This window comes from Danio rerio, chromosome 6 (assembly GCF_052040795.2).
Source record: "Danio rerio strain M-AB ecotype USA chromosome 6, GRCz13ab, whole genome shotgun sequence".
Classification (NCBI taxonomy): domain Eukaryota; kingdom Metazoa; phylum Chordata; class Actinopteri; order Cypriniformes; family Danionidae; genus Danio; species Danio rerio.
The window spans coordinates 30,189,810-30,211,297 of NC_141026.1; the positions used below are offsets into that span (position 1 = coordinate 30,189,810).

The 21,488-nt window shown below is 34.3% G+C and overlaps 3 long non-coding RNA genes across 3 annotated transcripts in view; 1 reads left to right on the top strand and 2 right to left on the bottom strand.

Annotated features, from left to right (window-relative positions):
- LOC141386289 (uncharacterized) overlaps nucleotides 1-21,488 on the bottom strand; it is a 167,327-nt gene that overhangs the window by 14,934 nt on the left and 130,905 nt on the right. Inside the window, exons 2-3 of the long non-coding RNA XR_015493736.1 lie at nucleotides 1,564-1,661; nucleotides 1,260-1,431 (exon numbers count right to left, since the gene is read on the bottom strand). This is a non-coding gene — a long non-coding RNA (uncharacterized LOC141386289). The remainder of the gene's footprint in view (nucleotides 1-1,259; nucleotides 1,432-1,563; nucleotides 1,662-21,488) is intronic.
- On the top strand, nucleotides 275-20,779 carry LOC147843531 (uncharacterized). Its single transcript, XR_015493735.1, has 4 exons — nucleotides 275-511; nucleotides 607-672; nucleotides 15,035-15,071; nucleotides 19,980-20,779. It is a non-coding gene; the product is annotated as an uncharacterized LOC147843531 (long non-coding RNA).
- On the bottom strand, nucleotides 7,893-12,132 carry LOC141386290 (uncharacterized). The gene is made up of 2 exons (XR_015493739.1): nucleotides 11,289-12,132; nucleotides 7,893-10,051 (listed from the first exon to the last, which is right to left on the bottom strand). It is a non-coding gene; the product is annotated as an uncharacterized LOC141386290 (long non-coding RNA).

A 21,488-nucleotide genomic window follows, 5' to 3' on the forward strand; every position in this document is an offset into this window, starting at 1 on the left:
AAGTGTTACCAAAAGATTTAAAAAGTTGTCTAAAAACAAGAATGGGTGTCTTTGGTAAACATTTTTGATCCATTTCATATTTTGATTATTGTATATAACATTCAAAATCCCCCAGGCAAGTGAACGGGCATAACACTTTAGTGTGGGAGTTTGGAAAATCTAAACTAAATCACCTTGAGTCAGTACTACATTGCAACAAAGAAACCAGAAAATGTCTATTTCTGTTCACGTCTAGCTCTAAATCAGTACATTTTTTCCACTCAATTCTCCATTTAGGTGGGACCGTATGATTGAGGCTCACCATAAGCCTATCATTGTGGCTGACTGTAACCTGTTATGTAAAACTTTATTGTGTCACAGTCTCATTGAGCACTAATGAGGGCAGCCAGCTGGAAAATGCTCATAATTAAATGGGGTTGCCCTGTGAGAGCACCATTCAAACCCTGCTCTGCCCATCTCTTAGCTATGTACCTCTGAAATCTTATGTAAGAGAGTGGACACACGCCCACAGGTGTGAACATGCATTTTGGGTGTAAATTTAATTAAGTTTGTGGCAGAGGATTTTAAGTGTGTTTCTGTGTGTGTGTCCTTCTCTGCCAATTTTAGGCATGACAAAAGCAGAAGATGAGAACACCTTCATTTGTGAATCAATGGCAGCTCCTTTGGCCTGAGGTGACAACAGTCATTCATATTCAAACCCTTTCATAACGGTTGCCTTTCCAGGAAGAATTCAAGCTGAAAAGTCTGTGCCTGTTATTTAGTTATATTACATTTTAGTCATATTTTAGTGACTGATGTAAAGTCCAAGAATAAGAGTCGGGGCATTTCAGGCTTATGGATTGTTTGCTTTGTTCTGAAACAGGGACTTAAATGGTACTATGTTGAATTTTCTCCTTGCTTTGGTTTGCTTTGACAAGGCTGTGTTTCAAAGCTTAACTAAACTTATAAGGGTGTGTTCAAACTTTGCATATTTGGTTTGATTAAATGAAACTATGGTGTGATTGCTCTGCTAGCGCGATTCATCTGGATTATTGTAAAGCTGGCAGCTACTCTCACATGGACACCCACTAAAGCTAAGCAGGGCTGTGCCCAACCTGGATGGCAGACCATACGGGAAAGCTAGGTTGCTGCAGGAAGTGGTGTTAGTGAGACCAGCAGAGGGCGCTCAACCTGTGGTCTGTGTGGGTCCTAACGCCCCAGTATGTGAAGGGGACTCTATATTGTTCATTGAACGCAGTCTTTCAGATGAGATGTTAAACCTCTCTGTAGTCGTTAACAGTCCCAGGATGTCCTTCGAAAAAGAGTAGGGGATCCTGGCCAAATTTACCCACCTGGCCTTCATGACTCATGTCTCAGAGTCATCAGCTGGTGTGTGGTATGCTGTCTGGCGCAATATGGCAGCCGTTGCGTCATTCAGGTGGATGCTGCACACTGGTGGTGAATGAGGAGATTCTGTCAAAAATGTTTAAAGCGCTTTAAGTGTCTAGAAAATCGTTATATAGATATATGGAATTATTAATAATATTATTATTATAATTAATTATTAAAGGCTACTCTACGAACCTTAGTGTGCAGCAAACAAGCCGGCCGAGATGGTTGAATAATGGTCCCCTTCCAAACAAACTGGTTGTGGTTTGACTGAAATATGAACAAAACATGGACTAAAGACATCTAAATGAACATGTTGTTCAGGTTTTTGGGTGTTTGTCATGTTCTGTTGCAAAATATACACAATAAAACACCTTTTTATAGTCATTCTTAAAAAAAAATATTTTTAAATTGTGTGAATGTACAATCAAACGAGCTGGGAGAATGAAACTACCATTGTAAATACATGCTTAAACTGTGTTCATTTAGGCTGAAACCACCTCGTTAAGTTGATCTTGGTTCAATTATTTTGCCGCAGATTATTTTGGTTTGTGTTTACATATGCCAGAGCAACTAAGTAAGAAAACACCGCAAGTTCCAAAATAAACAGCCTGAATGAGCCATGTGTGAAAACCCCTTTAGTATATATGCTTTTTTTTTTTTAAAGGAATAGTTTACAGAAGGGCTTTTCAGGCTTGGAATAGTTCATCTGGGTCATTGTAAATTACAGATAAATGTAATTCTCTGTTATTTTGTTTCATGATTCACACAGTTTATTTCTTGGTTAACAATATTTGAATATTTTCAGTGTAGTTGACTGGACAAATGCAATACATGACCTTTTACTTAAAGACTTTTGTGTTCTTGTTTTTTTATTTCCAGTATTTAATTGGAGCAATTCGGCGCTGTGTCCACAATGCATGTTGAAAATATTCATTTTGGTATATTTACTGTAATTTACTGTAAAAGAGGTTAAATCAATGTCTCTCATTCACTAAACATTAAATGTTCAAAAAAATAGTTGTTTAGTCGATTTAGATTGCTGAGAGTAGTTTTTATTAACTTGTGCAACTTTTTAAAGCTGCTCATTTTCTGGCTTCCACCTCTGACAACAAAACCTCACGTTCATTATTGTACGTTCTTTGTCTTTTGTATCTATTGTTTGAATCCACTTGTGGATGAATAAATAGTAAATAAAGTTCATTATTTGGGTAAACAATCCTTTTAAAAATGACTTTCTTACACTATCGGTCAAAAGTCTGGGGTCTTTTTTTTTAATTAATAATTTAAATAAAATTATTCTGTTGATCTAGGCGCCATTTATTAAATGTAAAACAAAGTGTTACTTTTTTATTAAATATTTATTTATTACTTATTGTATGTAGTTTCAAATAAAATTATTACTCCAGTCATTCATGTTTTTATTACTATTACCATTAATAATAATAATATTAATAATAATAAAAATAACAATAATAATTAATATAAGAGTTATATGTGAAGGATCATGTGACTCTGAAGGCTGCAGTAATGAAGATAAAAAAATCACTGTTAAAATCACTGGAATAAATTATTACATTATAATTAAATTATAAGCTATTTTTATTGCATTTTTGGTAAAAAAAAGTCTTGGTGAGCAGGATAATCTTATTGTAAAATATTTAAAAAATCGTACTGACGCCAAACTTTTGACTGGTAGAGTTCATCCGAATATTGTGTGGGTCATGAAAGATTTGAGAAATATGATCAGAAATGGTAATTCTCTTTGGCAGCTGAAAAATACAGTATTTGTGTGTTGGTGTGTTGCGTGGATGTGGAATATTCATCATTCCTAAATTCCTCTACCACAATAGCTAAATGGCCTTGAAGTGATTTTAATCTTCTACATATGAATGCATTTCACTGTTTTTCTTCACAGTTTTTTCCTGTTAAAAAGCAACAAAATAGACCCATTTTCCCTCCTAATGGTTTATATTATTATGCTGTAGCAGCTTAGTGCTTCTTATCTGGATCTGCCAACATAAGCTGACATTCCTTTGAGCTGTTGATTGTGCTGGATTCTCGTTTGCTGTTTTCCTAGAACTCTAGAGGTGGAGGGGAAGTGTGATTGTGTTTGAGGAATGTGAAATGTGCAAAGGAGAGGGTGTGCCAACTTTAGAGGGTCATAACCGAGGCCTGTTGTACTTACAGGGGTCTGATTCCTCTTGCTGTACTGAAGATAGGGGCTTTTGCAGCAGGGAATGCCTGTTTACATTCTTACTTGGTGGATTGACGCAAACTCGAGAAATGTTTTGGTTTTGAAGTCCTCTCTAAAGATGTGGTGGGGTAAATTTGTGGATTTGCTGTAGAGTGTGTGAAAATGGGTGATCTAGATTTGTTCTTATTTGGGCCTGTGGTGTAGACTTGGCTCCACAAGGCATTCAAAGTGCGATGTGTAAACAACTGACCATTTTCTCCACATGCCAACTTGTTTGCATGGTGTATGAGTGATTGTGGCTTGTCACACGACCTGCAACTAAATTTATTGAGTTTGTGAATTCTGTCCTACAGTTTTGTTATACATTTTAGTTTGAGACATTGTAACAGTTTATTCTGTTGATGCAAGATATTTTAAAATGTATATTTGTATATAAAAAAAAATCCAAAGGTCCAAAGGTCTTGCATTGATGATGGAAGAGTCTGACTGTTGTGCAAAGTCCTCTCCAGCACATCCCAAAGATTCTCAATAGGGTTAAGATCTGGACTCTGTGTTGACCAATCCATGTCTCATGCTCCCTGAACTCTTTCGCAATTTGAGCACAATAAATCCTGGTGTTGTCTTCTTGGTTTATGTCTGTACCATGAGGGAAGAAAAAGATTAATTGATCGAACAACCTGGTCATTCAGTATATTCAGGTATTGAGGTCAGCTGACCTCATTCTTTGGGCACATAACTTTGCTGAACATCGACCTGACCAACTGCGGCATACCCAGATCCCAGCACTGTGTATGGCAGACACTTCATAGGCTTGTGATGCTAGGCACAAGACAGGTGCATCACTTAATTTGCCTCACTTCTTATCCTGATGTAATGGATGAATGTAATCATGCAGTAATCATACAATTGGATGCTCTTACCAATTTGCTTAGTAAAATTCAGGTTCTTTGGTTTTGTAGTATATGACAGATTCTTTTGCCTGTATTCACAATCAAGGGGAAATGTTCACCTCATATGTGACTCCAAACAGTCATCACAATACTATGTAATCAGCACACACCCCATGGAACGTGACTATAAGCATCCCTAAATCAAATTTAGACCTGAATTTTTGCTATGTTGACTACAAAAATGTAGGAAATTTGTGGAATTTGTAAAAGAACAGAGACACTTTTTCCACATCTGCCAATGGCCAATTACTTGGATTTTTTATTTTGACCAGCCTAATTATTAAATAGTGAATTACAGTGTATACAACAGTAAACAAGTAACTGGGTAACATTTACAGGCTATTAGTATTTTTTGTTTTATTTTGTATCACATTATTAGAAATGTAACAAATAAGTCAAGATAATTCACTATAATATTGTTGCACTATAAATTATGTAATAATATGCCATTTTTGATGTACATAATATTTTAAATATATATATATATATATATATATATATATATATATATATATATATATATATATATATATATATATATATATATATATATATATATATATATATATATATATATATAATAATATTTCAAAATACCTGCAAAATTACTCTTTTTTTTAATGTTTTCAAACACAAAACAATGGTATTTTAATCCAGCCAGAAAACCATTTTAATAACATTGTAAACCACTCAGACTCACAGAAATTGCAGAGACTGAGTTTTTGCGGGTCATTTACAGTGAACTGAGCCACTGTATTATTGGTTTGGACAGTTTTCTTCGTATTAGGATGGAAAAGAGACTAGAACAAATAGTTTTTGTAAGGTGACATCTTACGTCACAATAAATGTAAAACCATGTCCATGTCACCTTTGGGAAATAGCAATCAAGTTATTGGTTAACATGTAAACCATCGGTTATCTTAATAAACAAATTGTTGATCATTTTCAACAAGTTCAAGTAAACATGCTCAATGTTGTAAACCAGTTATTGTTAACAGTCAATCAGTTGAATTAATCTCCCACGTTTCTTTTTTTCAAATGTCGTCACTACAGTAACTAGAGAAGTAGTACATTGTGTATATAATGATGTTTATTTAAGGTGGAGGCTCCATGTTGAATGGAGGGTTCATCCCTAAGTAGTATAGAATTACTAATGTCAGAACAGTAGATTGAGCCATGATCAGCCTTGTTGCCCAATGTATTATTGCTGTCATACATGGAATGTGGTTGATCACTGTTGTAGCTGCTGTTTTTTTTTCTTCTTAAGTTCTTGCATTAAGATGGATACTGTTATAATGCTGAATGATAGTTAACAGTCTCAAGAGAACTCACGGAATGCTTGTTCTGCATTCCAAACAGGAATTATAAAGCCTTCTCTGTTCTGTTTTTGACTTGGGAATTTCTCCTCCTATACTTGCGGGAGAATCTGCTCTGTAAAATACTATATTCTTCCAAACTGTCAGTTTAGTATAATCATTTGGATGCTTTGAAACTCCTTTCATGTAGAATAAGCTTACATTTTGCCCGATTTAATTACAGCCTAAAGAATTCCACAGATTTTTCAATCTTTGTAAAAAAATAAGAGAGAGAGAGTGAGAGAGAGAAGAGAGATGGATTTTAAAAAAACAGAGAATGCTTTGGATGCCTGTGCATCAGACAGCAAATAGTTTTATCTTAATAAGTGTAATAAGGCAATCAGGTTTCAACTATTTTTTTTAAAGCTATGCAAAGTTGATGTAAGTTAAGATGACTACGAAAGTTAATTAGATTCAACTAAAATAAAAAAATCTAAGGCAGCATTAACGCTTTTACAGTGTACGATTTCATTCATAGATAAACATACAATTTTTAAATGAAGTCATTGGGGGAAGAGACAGTTGTACTAAAATGTAAAAATTAGATCTTGAAAATAAGTACAAATTAGCCACTGAATCAAAGTTAAAATCGCCTGAGATTAGATTGATTTGGCATTAAAATAGAAAAGAGTCTAGGGGTGACAAATTGAGGGTGTACTTAATAGGCACGGTTTTCTTGTGGCCTGCTTCCACTGAGTGGTACGGTTTGGTTCAGTATGCTTTTATGGCCGTTTTTACTGTCAAAAGGCATACCGAACTGAACCGTACTGTACCACTTTTTCGGCACCCTTTTGAAAGGGAACCAAACATGAGAAAGGGTACCAAAAGGTGGAACTACACGCGCAGCTGAACACTCATTGGTTACCTAGATACGTCACATGCTCGTGTACTGCTAGCCAGAATGAAAACAAAGGAACCGCCATGTTTTAAATACACAGCTGAGACATTACACCCTAATACTATATGCATATAATAACGAGCCATGGATGACCCAAGCTCAAACAAACCTTGTCGTTGTCTTGATGTACAGCCACAAACCCAAGAAGAACAAAATCTGCCATGTCCTGTGGCCATCTAAAAGTGCGAGCAGTTTTCGCTTTCTTCAGAGAGCTCGGGATCGCATCTATAATTGATATAATGAACTTCTTGAGCTGATGATAATACCGTGTGCGTGATTATTGAAGTGTCTCCGTCATCTGATCCATTCAGAAGGAAAAGATCAAACGCGAGAGTGAAGCGCAAACAATCAAAGGAGAAGCCTGACAAAACACAGGAGCAAATTGTTTCAGCAACCTGAATCACAAACAAACTGCCATGTTTATCATCACCTTTTGGACTATTATGAACTCGGAATGACAGAACTACTCTCTAACTGAGGTTACATGTGCTAGTGAAAATTACAGACACAGATGAGAGGTTTGCACTGACTGTGGGCTATGTGTTGCATGTTGTTTTTGAACCTAAATAGGGCTAAATGTATGCTGTGTGTAGTTTTTCTGTAGTTGTTAACATATCGCAGACTGCAAGGGTCTGTATGTGTTCATTTATGTTGCATTTATACATTTAATTTATATAATTGCAGACGTTACAGTAGGCTGTTTTTGATCTGCAGTTATAATCAAATCATTTTCATGAAAGGTTAGAAATAAACATTTATACATTAAGTATTTATGTGTATAAAGCATCTGTTTTTTGAGAAGTGCTTCTCATATATGTGAATGACTTGTGCAGTTGTACTGTAGACATTTATTTGAGCGAGAATGACGTCGACTGAAACGTTCTGTCGTACACCACACCCACCAAAAGCGCACCCTTGGTAGTAGAAATGCAAGCCTGATAAAGGTGACCCATACCGACCAATACCGAACTGTACCAGTCAGTGGAAACGGGCTATTGAACCGTGCTCAGGAGCGATTGCCCCGATGATGACATCGATGATGTTCAGTTTAACAGAAGAGAATCGCTTTTACTCAGTACACTATTGATTGCTTTAATTGTATTATTTTATTTAATTTTAAGTCATTTGTGATGCGGTGACTTTTGCTAAACAGATCCACCACCTTCGATGCTCAGTCATCATGCTGCACGTATTATGAGGTTTGCTGAAAGTGGCAGTTGACATGCAATGAAGGGTTTGCATTTTTGATAAACTATAACAGTTTGTGTTTATTGAAAAGTAAGAATGATTAGTAAATCCATATGAAACAGTCGCTTAACCCTTGTGTTGTGTTCACATCCCGCCGCTTACTTTAGTGTTCCTGGTCAAAATTGACTAGTCTGCATTAACTGACATTCTTTACCTGTGAATAATGTCTCAAAGTAGTGTTTAACATTAATTTATAGAAAAAAAAATAACTGCAGTGAAAATACAAATAGGCACTGAAAATGTACACAAAATGAACAATAGATGAAAGAAATCCAAATTTCATTAACAATAGACAGCCTACCAAAATAATAATCTCAGGGTCTGACCAAAGAAATTGAAGATCCATCTGAATATTTTTTTCAACCAACAAAGCATAAACAAAATAGCATCTTTTCCTGTGTACTGAGTTCTTGAATTTTCATTCAGTCCTTTAATTGGACTACATTAGTGTACTAATTTAGGGAATAGTGACTGAGAGTATGGATGATGAGTATACAATAAAATACAATATATTCAAAACCATTATTGATGCTAAGCTTGGCTAAAAATGCTCCAGGTTGACCCAGAAATTGGCTGAATGGAGGGATGAGATGTGAAGAAATGTGCACATGCAAAAGACATTTTTCAGTCTGAAATTAGCGAGTGAGTGAGTGAGTTGGGATGGTGTGTATGGATGATTTCTGTTTGATGGATGAATATAGTCAGAATAACCATTAATTTTTTTTATATGGCGGTCACCTTTGACCAGAAACATCACAGGTGTAACAAGGTTGACTAAAACACTCAAAATTCAATGTAATAGGTTATCATGGCTTTTATGTGTTCAGGTGAATAGTGTGGAGGATATCATGAAGCCTTGATGCAATCAGATGTAAAACACAGTGTTTATGAGTGTTTAAGCTGTCAGGCTTGACTAGAACAAGACAGTAAGGTTAAAGTGACGTCAGGTTTTTTGTTTTGTGCTCAGGCGTGCTTTGCACTCACACTACAAGCATACCGTGCCAAAGCCCAACTGAACCGCACTCTGGCAAATCTCTTACAAGCACGTCTGGCCAAGCCAACCAAATCACACCTGATTATAATTTGGAGCACACACAAACTAATCAGGAAATGTGCCTGGTTCGGATAGCCTAGTGTGAGTACACCCTGAGAGCTGCTCCATTTTCCAGGGTCATTCAATCTTATCTCATCAAATGCAAAAAAAAATATCACAAAGTGCCTCAGTTTGTCTAATACAAACTCATGGCAACTTTTTGATTTAGTGGCTAACACAACCCATTCACACTACGAGTGACACGCAGTAGTACGCGCAGGCAATGTCAGGTGTTTGTTCTTGTTGCTTAGGGAACGGACAAACACAACACACGCAGTACATCGCATTCGGTGAGCGAGAGCGACAGAGTCTAGACTACCATGTAAACAGTGATTTTTGATAACCTTAAAAGGACCACAGACACCTGCATCGCAAAATGCGTTGTTTTTTTTTCTTTCCATTTAACATGCGGTATCAAATTCCATTAAAAGAGCACTCTTCCACCAGTGCCCGTTTCAACAAGCTTGACCCCCTCTCCCCCACCCCATGTCCCCCCTAAATTTGGATGCGTATTTGTGTGTCAAAACGCCATGGAGAAGCGAGATCAGCCATCGGTGGCAAATTGCAGAGATAAGACTGAGGCCTCTCTCTGGCATGTCACGTGCACTTGGTCTCTCAGGCACTCGCTCCCTCGGGCACTAGCTCCCTCTGCTTTCGCGCGCACTTTCGCTCTGTCATGATGGTGCTATGTGCATTGGTCTAGTTCCCTGCATTCGTGTGGCACATCACCGAGTGGCGCATCGGGTGTACGACCCCCTTATGAAGCAGACAAATAACCGCAATGAAAGAGAACATTAAGAAAAAAAACTGAGTAAGAGTAACAAGAGCAACTAAGCATTTTATGTTTTGATTGCATTTATATTTTAGGTTTTCCCTGAACTATATTTATATGTCAACCATTTCACTCTCAGTGAATATCATCATAAATATTACCTCAGCAACCTTAAAGGGCCATGAAACCCCCTCGTTTCAGCAGGGTGTTTTCACACCTCTACTTTGGAAAAAGTCAGAAATGTGGGCGTGTCCAGCTTTGTTTAGGGGGGAGTGTCGGAGGAAGTAAAGAGACATGGTGTGGGAGTGTCTATTTGGGCGCGCTGACTTTCCGAGTCAAAACACACACCCACACAGGGGACAAAGTGACGGTGTTTACATGGACATCTGTAGTCAAATTATTTGCCAAATTATTAAATGGTGGACTTTAACTGCAGTCTGGCTCTTTCATTCAGGGAATTCATTCATGTTCCTCGCGACAAACAAAATATTTGATTCGAGGAGCTGTTCTAAGCGTGTATTTTTCATGCAATGTTTGATACCGCATGGCGAATGAGAGAAAAAAAACTCAGCATTTCCCGGAAACTTAGATGCACTCCGCAGGTAGCATCAGAAAGCTGCGTGTGTTATTCCAGTCACTAAATGCGGCGAAAATCCTACACGAGGTTAAAGTTTGGTTGTGGTGCTAACATGTTTGTACTCGGTGCAATAGTTAACTTAGTTTGATACGAGCAAACTGAATAAACAAAGAGCACTGGTCGCTCACTTACCAAATCTGTAGAGACAGGACAATCACCAGCAACTAGAGCCGCGTCTTTATTAAGAGAAGACTAAAGCGAATCCGGATCTCAGCGTTTGCAGATGAGAACAGCTCTCAGGTAAACAATGTTCCTCCTTAGACACGTAAGTTATTGTTGTTGAGCGTCGCGTACACTGTAATCCATGCGTGACTCCAGCTGAGTTCTCACAGAGAGAAAATGAAAACAAAACTTAACGGCAGCAAACTATAAAAGCAACACTTCACGCTTGTTTTGCCAAAACGCGGCGTCTCTGCCGTCTAAACACTGTGACAGTAATGAATATTAATGAAGTTGCACAATAGAGCGCGCTGATTGGTTTGAACCAAGCCTTACTCATGCATTAATGCATCACACTGTAAGACGTAATAAGACACACTCTGGCACAGACGCCCAGTCTGCACGCTGGAATACAACGCTAATATGTCATGACCATGACGCAGCTTCAAAAATTCGTTTCAAACCGGAAGCACGAATTTGCTTGAAATAACGCAAAAACAACCAATTTACACTTTTTAGTGAAATATAGGTGTCCTAATAGTGTTTTTAGCAGTGTGGGACACATATACAACTGTCAACAGCTCAAAAAATGTGTTTTGGTGTTTCGTGACCCTTTAAGGTAGGAAGGCCCATAGCAACTATCAATCGCCCTTCAGGGTGACAGGTAGCTACAAAGTTGCTGCTAGTGTGACTGCAGCATAATTCATATTAATTTGTGCAATCTCTTTAATACATGTTTGTACAATTGCTCACCTTCCAATTAGTAGGTGTGACATATGCTTCCTTTTCTTAAATCATATGTTTTCATATGAATAAACTAGATGAATTCGTATAAAATTATCCACTTTGCTGACAGTACGTAAATAGTTTTGTTTCTTCCTCGTGAAATTGTGGTGGTAGGTCCACATGGAGAAATGGAGGCATTTGTGGAATCCAGCTTGGCAGCAGGAGGCCTTACAATAGGAGTGAAAATGTTAATGTGTGCTCAAAGCCTGTAGACTCCTACTGGGTTAATGGCCAATCAGATTCTCTCTTATTCAGCCCCGTTTGATCTTTTATAATGCAGGAACAGATGGGGTCATTGGAATTTATGCAGCGTTTTTCATGCCATCTTGGTACTTATGGCCACATACCATTCACAGTGTTGAAATTCAGAGAACTCATTGTAAAATAGCAGCAGGGTGAAGCACATTCTTTTGTGGAGACAGAGATGTGTTTTTCATCATATTTGAGGCCCTTCTCCAAAGTTTCCCCATTCCTGACATGTTTTGTTCTTTCTTTCTCTGTCTGTCTATTTATTTTCCCAGTTTTAGTGGCGTATTGATTTTATTGATTGATTGTATTGCCAAACATTTGAAGCACAAATGTGTACAAATAATGTTACTGTACATTTACACTACCGGTCAAAAGTTTGGGGTCAGTAAGATTTTTAAATGTTAAAAAATAAGCTTCTCCTGTTCAACAAGGCTGTATTTATTTAATCAAAAATATAATACAAATTGTAAAATTGTGATATGTTATTACACTATAAAATAACTGTTCAAAAGTAGTTTTTCATTTAATTTAATAATTTATTCCAGTGATTTTAAAGATTAATTTTCAGCTTCATTACTCTAGTCTTCAGATTAACATGATCCTTTAGAAATCACTCTATTATAATTATTGTTGTTGTTGTTGTTGTTGTTATTATTATTATTAATAATAAAAATACTTTTTATTTTATTATTATTATTATTGTAGTAATTGTAATGAAAGCAATAATGACTGGAGTAATAATTTCATTTGAAACTACATACGATAAGAAAGCAGTTATTTAAATTATAATAAATATTATATATATATATATATATATATATATATATATATATATATATATATATATATATATATATATATATATATATATATATATATATATAATTTGGTCAAAAATTGACTTTGAAACTATATTTCACTCAAAAAAGTACATTTTATGTTGAAGTGACACGTTGTTTTATTTGAATAATATTTTATAGTGGAAACAATTGGTTTGAAGCTTTTGTATGACAGAGGATGTTGTTGTAAAGTCTGAATTCAATCATAATCATTATTTTGATTGATTGTAAATTTATACTTTATATATTTTTATTCTACGTCTTAAAATATTTTATTTAGAAGTTTGAAAGTTAATCAAAGTGATGTTGTGAAATCTTATTAGGTTTACAATAACTTTTTTTTTTTTTTTTAGTCTTTTCAGTAGCCATTACTCTAGCCTTTAGGTTGAGATATTTAGAAATCATTGTAATATTCTTATTTGGTGCTCAAGTACTTAATATTTTTCCATATTAGCGTAAAAAATTGTCTAATAGTCTGATAATTTATACACAAACATGCATACATCATTGTTGATCTGTTCATAGTTCAGAATGACCCACAGATTAATAACTTTTTTTTAACTTGTAGGTTAATCCAACGTTTATAACCTCTCGCGTCATTCAAATCACGTGTATGAAAGCAATTTGACTTCCCCGTAAAATATAATGATGATGGAAAAAGTTGTGGTGGGACCTACCTAAATGCTTTCTTAGGCTAATAATTAAAGGTGTTTTCTGTCACTGTTTGTTTAGCCTGCCTTAATGCATTCAGTGTAAAGTTGCATTGATTAAACATTAGGAGATTGTGATCTCAATTCAAGCACGGCAACATGAATGATAAACGATGATAATTTGCATATGGTTATCAATCCTTCAAAGCGCTGCATTAAAATCTATGTTTGGTCAAGAGATGCAGTTTTTACACTTTTTTCATTTAATTACAGGCAATTAAATAGCACAGAATTACTCTGAGAACAGTTTATAGGTCAGATATAAACACTGATGTTCATGGTAAAGATTAAAATCCCTGTTTAATGGAACTTGTTGCTGGTGGATTTTGTACTAAAGATATTGTGAAACAATAGGTGGCGTCAAACAACAATCAAAACTATGTCATTGAATAGGTTTTAAAAAATGATACACCTATAATAAAACATGAAGATTTATGTGTGACTTGTTGAATCATTAATTGTGATCATTAAAATATGATGCATGTTATGTTGTACAAGATGTTAGATTTCTATTTTTAGCATTATTAGCAACAGTAGTAAAGATCGTTTTTTGCATTGAATATTTTTCTTTTTTTTTTTTACTGGTTCTTTTTTTATTTAGATTTTTATTAAAATTACAGGATCTAAGTTCTGTTTGTTAAAGGCAATGGTTTTTTCAGTAATATTTTAGATTAAATGTAAAGCAATTGACATTTGTCTCTCTATTTTGCTGATCCTAAAAGGGTCCGATTCGCAACTCAAAAACCGTAGTGTGATCCGAACCATAAGATTTGAGATCTGTTACACCGCTAATATATATCATTATGAAAGTTATTCTGAAAATAAATAAATTGCATTTTTCTATGTTAAGTAAACTTAAATGGAACTACAACAATTAGACGAGCCAAGTGGACATGCCAGTATTCAGTAACACAGTACATTGCCATGATAAAAATTCATGATATTGTTATTGTGGGAAACTTTAAAGTATTGTGAATAATTATTTATCATTTAAATCTTTTGTCAATTTTTGTTTAATATTGACAATACATACGCTCTTGGTGTGTATGAACCTGAAGATTACATGTCAAAACTGTGCAAATGAGCATATGTTTAGTGATGTGAATTCAGTGTTTCTTGTGTGTAATGAGCAGGTGTGAGATCATTCTTATCTCTCATTTGTGTCCTGAGAAAACTCCAGGCCTGTGTATGACATCAACCGCTCCATTGCACCCCTGACGAGGGCTATCTGAGGGTCAAATGAGCCTCCCGTCCCGACTGATCAACACACACACACATGCACTCACATTCTCTTTCACATACATGCACTCTCTTTCACACACACACAAACACAATCAGAGGATGTTACAGGCCCTGCCCTACAATGAGTCCTCTTACCTTACTGGCATTTAGGTTTAAAATGTACATTTCTACAGTGGCCAGCATAAAGGAAATGATTAACAGATTTCTCAGAAAAACATCCAAGTCTCTTGTAAATGAATACTTTCTATGGGATGCTACAAGATATTTGCGCAAACCAGTTTAATTGGTTTTACATTAGATTATTCGGTCAAAACTACAACTAATCCAACAAAATAGTATCAGTGTCCAAAAATCAGTACAGCGAAGAATGTATTAAGACAAATATAAAATAAGATTTTTTTGTAGGGTCTTTTGAACACAAAGGAAGATATTTTGAAAAATGCTGAAAGCCTGTAACCATAACTTCCACAGTATTTGGTTTTACTATGTAAGTCAGTTAGATTACATTTTATCTTATTTTGTGTTTGACAGAAAAAAGGAACTCATAAAGGTTTGGAAACACTTGAGGGTGAGTACATATTATGAGCTAATATTAAATCTTTGGGTGAACTATCCCTTTAAATGTACTGTTTTTTAATCCTAAAGATGTTAGGTGATCACACTGTTGTTTTATTAAAGGTAACTATTATTTAAACTGACTTATAAATATGCAACAATATATAGTCAATACATACAGTTGAAGTCAGAATTATTAGCCCCCCTGAATTATTAGCCCCTCTTTTTATTTTTTCCCGAATTTCTGTTTAACGAATGGAAGATATTTTTTTTCAACACATTTCTGAACATGGTAGTTTTAATAAATTTCTATAATGGATTTATTTTATCTTTGCCATGATGACAGCTCATAATATTTGACTAGATATTTTTCAAGACACTTCTATACAGCTTAAAGTGACATTTAAAGGCTTAATTAGGTTAACTAGGCAGATTAGGATAATTAGGCAAGTTATTGTATAATGATGGTTTGTTCTCTAGACTCGAAAAAATATATAGCTTAAAAGGGCTGACCATTTTGTCCTAAAATGGTTTTTAAAAAATTAAAAATTGCTTTTATTCTAGCCGAAATAAAACAAATAAGGCTTTTTCCAGAAGGAAAAATATTATTAGACATACTGTGAAAATGTCCTTGCTCTGTTAAACATCATTTGGAAGATATAAAAAATAAATAAAAAGTTCAAAGGGGGACTATTAATTCTGACCTCAACTGTATGTGCTGAGAAATTAATACAGTTTTTCAAAGCGTTGTTCGTCATTTGTTTTTGCCTCTGTATGTGTGTTTGGTGAGTATTATTTGTGTATTTCCTCATTCTTATGGCTTACTGATCGTCTTTGCCTTGTGTTTTTTCGTCTGGAGCCTCACTGGTGTTGGTGAAATTTCTAAGTCTCAGCATTCCTTTGCTTACTAGTAAGATGTTTGTTCAGTTGCTCATATGTTTTCTCAGGTTGTAACCTGTGGCTGTGCAGGTCAAAGAATCTTCAGAAAGGGGCGGCTTATAGTACTAATGTGTCAAAACACAAAATTAGCTGTCATAACTATCTTTATAGAGCTGCAGTGTTCTCTAACACTAGGTTCGGTTTTCATATTTTTGATATTTTGGGAATGATTATTTGTTTTTGAATTTATATATTTTGTATTAAATGTTAATTTTTTTTTTAAAAATTGGTTGCTTTCAAATTTTTCCGCTTTCATTTATGTCACTTTTTTAGTTGTCTGTAATTGTAGTGTAATGGTCTACTCTATAGTAATTGTCTATTTCAGTAATGTATACACTTATGTCAGTTTCATGACAATGAGTGATTATACTGCCAAACTAAAGTACTAAAATGTTTTTTTGTTTGTTTTGTCATATATATATATATATATATATATATAGTATATTTTTAAATAGTTTATTTTAATTTATAATTAAAGTTCATTTAATGCCTTTTTAAAAATTGACATTTCCCACTTTATTTACAACTTTTATTTATTTAAATTGAATTTAATGTATTTTATATAATTAAATTACATTAAATTCAATACTTCATTTTAGTTTTTTTATTTCATTTGTGAAATTAGTTTTTATTTTGTTTATATACACATTAATTTTATTTACAAAATATTTAATACACAAAACAACAACAAAAGTCATCATAAAATAGTGGTGTATTTAATATCATTCTGTTATTGTAAGATCTAAATGAACAGATTAATACAAATATGTTCTATTTTTGACAGTTTCTTCAATCACAATTTCTTTTCACACATTTTATTTATTTAGTTGTTGCTTGCTTGCATACTTATGGTGATGATGTAATTCCAATAGCTCTTACATCATGTTTATAGACTCGTTTGAGCATGTGTGTGTGCATGTTAAAAAGTTGACATGTGGAAGGGAATGTACATCATGTCAGGAAGACGCTCACCTGACAGATTTCCAGTCTTCTTTATGTCTATAGCTCCATAGTACAAATAGCATGAGGAAAACCATAATCTTAAGAGCTTTCCTTTTTATCTCTTATCCTCCCCCTTTTTTCTTTTACAGTCACTAACTGAGAAAAACAATACAGGACAATGTTGGTTTGCTTTCGTCTCGGTTTACACACCAGATCAGCCGGAGCTGAAGAGCAACAGATATTTGCCAAGACAAAAATGTGGAAATTCAGGTTTAGATGCAGGCAGTGTAGACGGAGGGAAAAACACATCTTCATGCTGGCAATAAAGAGTTAGTCACCTGGACATTTATCAAAAGACCCATGGAAGTCTTTCAAAAGAAACTAATTATTTCATTCAGAAAATATGCAATTAATAGTTTTAAAGTAACAGAAAAATCTTCTACATGAAATGTAAAAAGTGAGTTGTTACTTTACTTTTACAATTAAACCTTAAGAGCAACAAGATGAAAAAAAGGTGAGTTAATCCTTTGTAACTTGAATCTAAAAGTGAGTAAATCCATCGGAACTTTAACTTGATTTGATTAGTGTAATTATGTGCGGTTCATTTACTTAATAATTTCAAGGCAACGCAATTTAAAAAGTTGAGTAATCTACTTTTACCGCATAGATTAAAAATTGAACAAAGACATACAGTTGAAGTCAAAATTGTTAGCTCCCCTGTTTATTTTTTTCCCAAATTTCTGTTTATTGGAGAGAAGATTTTTTTCAGCACATTCTTTAACATAATAGTTTAAATAACTCATCTCTAATACCTGATTTTTTTTATCTTTGCCATAATGACAGTAAATAACATTTTACTACTACGCAATTCTCTTTACTACTCGTTGTCTTAACTACACGTGATGCTGCATCACACGATAAAAGATGTCTTCCCGATGTTAAAAGATTTTTTTGTCCTAACCATCCCTGGTGGTAACACGCAAAATGTATATTTTAGAAAGGCTTTCTATTTCTGCGACTGCAGCTAAACAACAGCTAAACAACAATGACTATGATCACCTCAGGTACAGATTATGTGCTTTATGCAGTGTTAAATGCTACTAATGTGAGTTTAAGCACATTTTTACATGACATTCCTTGCCATATCACACTCAAAAAATGAGGTGAAAAAACACAATTTTTGAGGTTTTTTTGGGACAACTTAATTGTTATATGGTAAATTTGTAAAAACTAATAAATTAATGTGATTCCTTCATGTTGTCCCAACACAAATCGATTGTGTGGAACCCAGCATTTGTTTTTCTAAAAAAAAAATAAAAAAATAGTTTAGATCCTGGATATAAAATTATCATGATGAAATGTGGTTAAAAAAATTGTAGTCAGAACGTTGACTGTGATTTTATTATTAATAATAATAATTATAAAAAATAATTTACATTAGCCCTGACCATATTGCCGGGAGTGCAGTGACTGGTATTAAAATTAATTGCTGGTATTTAAATATTTTGGTAGTGTCGTGTTGCATTTGGTGTGGACAGCCAAATTGCTTATCGCTGAAATCTTACTGTATCGCATGTAGTTAGCACAGTATTAAAATGATTTCTGTAGGAACACATGACATTTAAGACTAGAGTAATTATCCTAAAAAAAAAAAAGTTTTGATGTTATATGAATAAAATTAATTTTTATTTTTAATTGTTATTCTTTAAGAAGATTTATTCATTTTCTTTTTGGCTTAGTCCCTTTTTTAATCTGGGGTCGCCACAGCGGAATGAACTGGCAACTTATCCAGCAAGTTTTTACGCAGCAGATGCCCTTCCAGCCGCAACCCATCTCTGGGAAACGTCCACACTCACTCATACACTATGGACAATTTAGCCTTCCCAATTCACCTGTACTGCATGTCTTTCGAATGTGGGGGAAACCGGAGCACCCGGAGGAAACCCACACGAACACAGGGAGAACATGCAAACTCAGAACACGAACACAGAAACGCCAACCGACCCATCTGAGACTCGAACCAGTGACCTTCTTGCTGTGAGGCGACAGCACTACCTACTGCGCCACTGCATCGCCTTCTTTAAGAAGATTACAATTGTTATTTTAAATGTATCATGTATTGTTAAATATCTTCAGATATTGGTCAAATGTTATAATAAAGTTCAATATTTAACAAAGATTATTGCTTAATGTTAGCTTAGGGCCAATAATGCAATGTAATATAATATATTTTAATGGTTAAAAAATCTAACCTAATTGTAATGTTTTAGCAACCAAATCTTACTTACAAAAATGTTTTGAAATATAGTGTCTTACTATATTTTCAACATTGAAAAATTGTTGACATTTGACTGTAATTTAAAATGATAAAACACTTTTTTTAAAATGTAAATCTTCTTGTTAATAAACGTATTAATACAACTGCTATAGAAATAAACATGAATTGAATAAATTAAAAGATCTATTGTTAAAAAAACATATTTTAATTTATTCAATTCATGTTTATTTCTATAGCACTTGTAATGTAGATTGTGTCAAAGCAGCTTAACATAGAGGTTCTAGTCAACTGAAACTGTCATTCCCGTTTTCAGAGTTAAAGTTCAGTTTAATTCAGTTTAGTGTGGTTTTTGACTGCTGAAAGTCCAAATTTAATTCATTTTTAATTAAGATAAACTGAAAAATGACAAGGACAGACATATTAAGTAAAAGGACACAAAAAAATTCCACAGATTTTTAATAAAGCAGAAAAAAGAACATTATGCTAGCATATACAGATTTCATATACATTTAATGAATTTATTATTAAGCAGAGGGAAATTGGATAATATAATAATAATAATAATAATATGTAAGAAAAAAAAATATTATTATTATTATTATTATTATTATTATTATAGAAAAGCAAAATAAAAAAGTCAAATAAGGTGTCAGACTTTGCTTACTGTAGTCTAGATGAAAGTCTTTCAGCGAGCTGGACTGAACATGACTTTCTCATTCCAACTCATGTTTCTCTCTCCTCTTCTGTTCTTTTTTTTCCCAGCCATTTCCTCCCGCCGTCTTTGTGTGTTTGGCAGCTCATTGTCCTGAATGGCAGGAGGAGTGAGCTGCGCTCTCAGGTAACAGTAAAACGACGGCCCGCTGGAGTCCCTCCATGCACCACCATTACGCTCCTTCTCCTGTTCCCCTTCTGGCTTTATGTGGTTTTGGCTGGGCCAGATGAACAGAGCCTCTGGGTATGGAGCCCCATTTCCTCCTGCCCAGTCAAATGGTAATTACACTCTTTAATGGTAAAAGGTGAGTCGGCTTTCCTTCTTCAACTTTTGTGATGTGGTTATAATGGAAGGAAGTGAAGAAGGACTATTTAAGGAGTCCGTGTGTCTCGTGTTACCCTTGGATGGGTGTTAAGTATGTCACGTCTGTATTGTCTCATTCATGCCATTGTCATTATGGATAAGTAGGAGTCTACAAAATAGTAATATTCAAAGCATTTAAGGCCCTCAATATCCTCTTGGTACTTTGAGCGATTTATTGGTGTAACATTTTCAAACATTTTTTTTAAATTGGATAGGTGAAATTATTCTCGTTGCCAACTTAATCAATCAAATATTAAAATGAAACTAGAACAATTTGCTTCCAGCAGTATGTAATTAGCACCTAAATCTCCAAATCTCAGTTATGAACATTGAATATCACTGTACTGTATTGGGAATATAAAGAGAAAAATCTAAAGGAACAGAAGGCCAAGGATATGTCTTTGATACTATTGTCATAAAAAATATATATATATATATAAATATATATTTATATATTTTCACAAACATTAAAAAAAATAATAAAAAATGATTTTCTCACTTATTTTTATCTTCTATAAATATGTGGATTATTTTAGGACAACCTTACAATTTGAAGGGATTTGCTTCAGTTTTATTGAATGGATGTTCTTAAAAACGAGCTGCCCATAATTTGTGATGTGGAGAATGATAGTCGGATCACAAATGGACAGTGTTAAGATAAAAATAGCATGAAACTATAGGGCTTGTCCACAATTAACCACTTCTAGAGGGGCTCTGTTTGCTACTGCAATAAACATCTTTTTCTCATCTTTTTTGGTCGATCAGATTAAACCATTTAAACGCAGCCGACGTCATTAGCAACAGCTGCAAATTTTTGTATGGGATGACAATTAACTGTGTGCATATACCCCATTCATTACCCTAAAAATATTGTAGTTTTTGTAATATAGCATATAATTGTGTACAAGTGACCACCACTTTGTCTGGCTAACAGGAGAGCAATTTTCACTACAGTTAAAAATTTTGTCTTGAATCACATGGCTGAAGTAAAGTCATGTTTGGGTTAGCACAAATTTGATTATAAATAAGAGATTCAAGCATGTCCTAGGGCACAGAAAATGTAATGAATTCTAGAATGAATGCATTTAAAAAACGCACTTATGAGAAGCTATGAAAAAGTAAATACATAAACTTTTTCTGATTATTTAATATAAAACACTACATGACAAATGTCTTGTCACCTGTCTAAGTTTTAG